The 6,000-nt window shown below is 36.5% G+C and overlaps 1 protein-coding gene across 1 annotated transcript in view; it reads left to right on the top strand.

Moving 5' to 3' along the window:
- Positions 1 to 2,459: 2,459 nt before the first annotated feature.
- gulp1a (GULP PTB domain containing engulfment adaptor 1a) overlaps positions 2,460 to 6,000 on the top strand; it is an 83,097-nt gene continuing 79,556 nt past the window's right edge. The window contains exon 1 of the mRNA XM_056265655.1: positions 2,460 to 2,478. The gene's annotated coding sequence lies outside the window, so the exon portion shown is untranslated. The remainder of the gene's footprint in view (positions 2,479 to 6,000) is intronic.

The following is a 6,000-nucleotide window of genomic DNA, read 5'->3' as shown; positions in this document are numbered from 1 at the left end:
ACTGGATAGTCGCACCCACAACAAACACCATTGCACTGTAGTACCGCTCCCATGCATATTGTACATAAAGTATGGCAGAATAGAGACTGATTGTGGAAGTTTAAAAGCAGATATTATTACATTAAGTTCCGCAAGGAAAACTATAAAAAGCAGGAAGTCTGATGACGCCTCACAGAAGTCATGAAAATACAAGGCATGTGTTCTTAGTTTTTCAGCTGGGATATAGGCCTACGATGTCTCATTTCACAAAAGTAACCATTGTAAAATTTACCGTTATTCTTGTGAAGTGTAAAGTTCAATGGTCCTATCCTAAATGGCACACTTCATATGCACTTACAGTCTTGTGGACTTACAATGGCCTCGCAAGCGCGTGATCGTGAAGTCCACAAGGCTTTTGTCTCTTTTATAATTTTATTTTTCATAAGGGTGCTCACGAGCACGGTCCCCTTTGCTGTCGATATGCGCATTCGATGCGCACTGAAGCGAGCTTCACAGCAGACTTCTTCTCGACAGTCAAAGTGGCGTTACGTCATTAACGTGTGGACTTAGGAAGACCGCAAGTGTTTAGGGGGCCATTTGGGACATGATGCCTATAAATGAGACACAGCTACAGATAACTGTTTCGTTTGGCTATTTTTTAAAAGATCTGTTTGGCCATTAACTTTTAAATGCATCATCATTATGCATTAATATAAGGAGAGGTCACTGCATGAATGAACAGTGACTGCAGATCTACTACATTTGACTCCGATAAGGTACACTCTAAAAAATGCTGGGTTGTTTCAACCCAAATTTGGGTCAAATATGGACAAACCCAAATGTTGGGTTAAAAATGTAATTAAAAAATGTACAGTTGAAAGTGAAAGTTGAAGTTGGGTTAAAATTTTAAATAACATTTTTAACCCAACATTTGGGTTTGTCCATATTTGACCCAAATATGGGTTAAAACAACCCAGCATTGTTTAGAGTGTAGGAAATTAAATTAAATGTGGAGGATTTTACCTGTGACAAGATGACTGACAGGCCAGTTTACAGTGACAGGATGCGATTGAAAGACAAAGAAGCAATTGTGACGTAATAGTATGTGTCAAAGCTTCTACTCTTTTGCTACACACTTAAAAATATGTCATTTTTCTTCACAAAAAGAGTATACTTTTAGGGCGTAGTAGGCTATAAGTAGGCGAATTGGGACACGGCATCTGTCAAGCTCCACCAATTAGGTCCACAGAGGTGAAGTTGGTCTATAAAGCTCCACCCATTATGAGATGAAAGCTGGACGTCATAGGCTCTGCAGTGAGCACCACTTATAGTTAGGACACTTTGTTAATGCTTATATAATCCACAATCCAATTAATTCCTATAAATGTCCTGTTTCACTGTAAAATGGGTTGTGACATTTCTTAATTTAATTACATTTAATAATAATTTGGATAAACATGTAAAATTGTATAAATTACAAAACAACAATACAAAATTCTATGTATATGGATATATAAATTATAAATTGTATATGGAAAAAAAATGTGATCAAATACATTTTATTCTAGAAATTCCTGGAATATCAGATGAAAAGACCTGCTCGTGTGTTAAATATGTATAGGGGTTGTTGTCACAAGGGCTCAACCGAGTCAAAAGTCTAGTTACACAAATGTGTACTTTCCTCAACAGTGGTTTTGTATGTTGTTTTAAATACCTTGTTCAAAACCCTCTCAAATTAGAATGCATTTTTTTTAATTCTGAAATAATTTGTGCTATATAGCTGCTGGGTGAACAAGTGAACAGCATAAAATCACGGAAAACAATAGGCTATATTGTTTTATATATATTTATAGTATAGTATATTTTAATTGAAAAGTTTAACTGTGTTCGTGGGACAAGAGTATTTTATACCAATAACATTTAAAACATTTGTTTTAAATGTTACAATGTTATGCAATTTATTATTTACAGTAGGCCTATTTGTTGCTCAAAACAATGCTTAATAGCTGATTTCTGTTGAAACAAATTATTCAATATTGTGACAAGATGCCCCACAGTTAGGTCAATGTTTGTAAATGCATTTTTATCAGTATTTATGGTTTATTCTGTCTCATATTGTGCTCCTCTTCCTACAAGATGTCTGAAAATGTCTATCTTTAAAGGTGTATACCTCATACATTTATAAAGTAGGATACACTAGCCTATCTAAAACGTGTAACAGTAATGAGAGAAGGAGTATCTGTTTGTATCAGAGTAGCACTCATGTCATAACCCATATTCTGGCCCTTTAAACCTCCAGCTGGTTGGCGAGACTCCTGCGGTGGCATTTAACTGAGTGGGTGACGTCACGAAACTTTCCAGCGGGTTGTGTGTGTGTGTGTGTGTGCACGCGCGCTCGCTCGCTCGCTTGTATGAATGTGTGGAAGATGAGAGAGTGTGTGCGTTGAAGACAGCGTGTGCGTGCACTGCTTGGGACGCGCAAAGGATTCCTGGTTTTCGGTGAGTGGATTGTACGTTTGCCTCGGAAAGTAAGCGTTTCGGGATCGTGGATTGTGTTTGTACGGCGCTTCTCTTTAAAAAGAAACTTGAAGTCCTGGAAAGTGAGTGAGTCCGTCCTTGTAGAGAGAACATACTAAAACTTTCTTTTACATTCTGTTTGTCAGATGTAGTTTCAGCCATGACGTAAACATTGGTTTGTTTAAAGCTGCATCCTACAGGAATGTTATGGACGTCATTTGTAAGGATGAAATGCGCTCGAGCAGGTTCTTTCTATAACATGGATGCACGAGTGCCAGGAGGCGGGATCTTTCTGCTCTTTCCTGTGATCTTGAAATTGACAAATGGATTTAATTGTGTAGTTGTTGTTGTTGTTTGTTGGTAGAACTAGATGTTGAATTTCCTAAAGCTTTGCATTGCTTTTTAATTTGCAGAAAAAGTGCAGGTTACTGACGCGTATGACAGCTGTTTGGTGTGCATGTTTCAGATTGATGATATAGTTAGTTTATTGATGCGAATCATGCGATAGATTAAAATTGGTTCGCATTTAAGGTGAATATAGTAGAACAAGTTTTATATATTTCTTCATTTTCCCCTCTGTGTTGTGTGAGGGACAAAGTCATTTAACAGTCTATCAGACAGTTTTATATTTTACCTGTAATAACTTGCGACGGTATATGTTTATTCGTCTGTCTGTCTTTTTATTTGTCTATATGTCTGCTTATTTGTCTTGTCTGAGCTGTTTACATTTGTCTGTCTAGCTGTAGGCTATGTTTCCCGTCGGATAGATGCTGTAGATACTGCGCTACCTGTCTATTTGTTTATTTGTCTATTGTCTATTCTACTGTATTTGTATGTCAATCTGCATTTTTGAGATGTTGTATTTTCCCTATCTGCCCGTTTACTTGTTTTTCTGATCTGTATTTTGTCTGTTTATTCTGTCTTTCTGTCATCTGTCATCTTTAAATTAATATTTATTTTACTGACTGTATCTAAATCATGTTGTTGTTTTTATGCACTGGCTTATTCTGATTCCTGATCATATTATTTTGTGTTTTCCATAGCTTGTTGAAGGGTTTCCCCCACTTCAGATTTTCAGTTGGCTAGTTAAAACTCCTATTTGGCCATGTGACGCCCCTGGGAGAGACTGGCAAGGTCTGTCCATGGATACCAGAGGCCATTTCCAAGCTGTAATCTGCATGACAATACCTTTTCCTTTAGTGTGAGCCAGTCAGATTTACTGGATTTACAGTCCCTCTCTGGGAAAGACAAACTGATCTCTGAAAGTCCTTTTGCAAATATTCTGCCAGCAAGGAGATTTCAATTAATTCCCCATGCCATCCATTCTCTGACCATTCAATCATTTGCGCAGCATAAGGTGGCAGTGCATGACTTTTTAATATTTGCATTCGGTCAGCCTGTTTAATGACAGGGTGCAAAATGACTTCAAGGCTTGAAACTGCTACATTAGTTGCTTTAAATTCCTCTAGTTTTGTGAAAATTAGTTATATGGGTTAGTTAGAGAACTTAACTACGAGGATAGAAAATTAGACTTATTATAAAAAGGCCAAACAAAAACTTAAGGCATAACTTTTGATAGTAAACAAAAATAGATTTTTATTTAACCTGTTAACAGGAATGAAGAACTACACAATGCTCAATTTATTTCATATATAAAAATCTTTACAAAATAAGCTTTGTGTGCATATTGAAATGCTTTAAATATAATTATCATGACCTTCAAAGATATTATTTAATGTTCCTCAGAGATGTTATTTGTTCTTCCTTTTTTGAGCAAAAATTGCTTCACAGTGATCAAAATAATGGGCCTCTTGCAATTTAAAATATGGTCAGAATTTATCAGAGCAAAGTGTTTACTGATAGTCAAGTCACATTTATAGCGCTTTTTATAATACAGATGGTTTCAAAGCAGCTTTACAGAGATAACAGAAAAATAATGCAAAAAAGTTTGTTTCCAGAAGAAAATAGCATCACAGTCCAGCTTTCATTTTTGTTTAAAAAAAAGTTATTCATTTAGCTCATTTCTATATATATAGGCGCTCTAGAGTAATCCGCGATGTCATCGTCCGGCTTCAGTTTTTGTTTAATAGTGTCAATGCAGGCAGATCAATATTATTGTTGAATATTAAATTAAAGGTTAAATTTACTATCCCCAACTAAGCAAGTCAAGCCAATGGCAACAAAGGTGGAAAAAGGTGACAGTGGCAAGGAACCAAAACTCCATCAGAATGGCAGAATGGAGAAAAAAAACCTTGGGAGAACCCAGGCTCAGTCGGGGGGCAGTCCTCCTTTGGCCAATGAATGAACAGTGTATGATTATGATTCAGGCAGCATTATAGGTCAGAAGTCAGATTGGTTTGGAACAATCAGAATAATATCCAGTTCATCTGGTTGAAGATCGGAGTCACGCCGGTATGGAGACGGGTTTGTTGATGGCTGTCGTGTCGATGAGGGCTTCACAGGGGAGAGGCTAGTCGACACAATCTCTGCTGACACTTCAGGGATGCGTTGTGGTCGTGTCTAAGTGCAGGTCCTCCATGTGGTCTGGATACGGCCCTGGATACTGATACTATAAGTTTAATATTTTTAAACGTGACACGTTTCTTTTTTGCATGTGTTTTAAACAAAGTTTGTATATGTGGAATGGCGTGAAATTTAAGAGCAGAGTAGAAGATTTGCAGTGAATAGCAACTTATATTTTGGTCTGTTCCTCACAAGAAGACCTGGAATATTAATCATATATGAGCGCTATATGGTGTATTTTTTTTTTTTTTTTGTTGTAATTAATAGCTGGATGAACTTTTCATGCAACATAAAGGGGTAAATTATGAATTTATTCCCTGAACAGGAAAAATATTGCACCATATGAACAGTTTGATCTTTCTCTCTGTGTTTGTGTGTAAATGTCTATGCAATCAGACTTTGTTAGTTTGTTGGAAAACGTTTTTACAGTATAGAGATTTTGCAAGGTCTGCTGTCCTGCTTTTGTAATGACATGTTTCCAATGCCAGTTGTAGTTCATCTGGCATAATTGCAAATGCCAGATGTAGTTCATTATTCAATATATGTTTTTAAAATGTCCTTTGTATTGGGATGAAGTTTATAAATGTGCACACTGTTCATTTCCAGTGATCTACTTATGCTGCTACACACACAAACGGTAATCTTGCTTACCTAAAAGGACATACCATATTGCTTATATTGTTTTTACATACCAACTAATCTTAGCCCCTAAATGAAAACGTTTGCACTTTTAAGATAATCTTTTTTTTATTATTTATACATTTATCTTTATTCCAATTGAGGCTGCGGGAGTCCCTGGATACCCCCAAGGAAGATTTTGGCATATTTAGCTCACTTCTGTGGACAAATGTGTCCCCAAAGTATAGTTAAGACCGTCCATATAGATGTGCATTCACTGGCATACATTAGTCCTTGAGGAAACCATGAGGAAAGGAAAAATCTAATCAACAATCCGTTAATTGTCCTAACACATCTTCATAA

Source organism: Rhinichthys klamathensis, unplaced genomic scaffold (assembly GCF_029890125.1).
Source record: "Rhinichthys klamathensis goyatoka isolate OS25496 unplaced genomic scaffold, OSU_Roscu_1.1 h1tg000237l_1, whole genome shotgun sequence".
Lineage (NCBI taxonomy): Eukaryota > Metazoa > Chordata > Actinopteri > Cypriniformes > Leuciscidae > Rhinichthys > Rhinichthys klamathensis.
The sequence above is the reverse complement of the archived record's forward strand: the minus strand, read 5'-3'. Positions and strand labels throughout refer to the sequence as shown.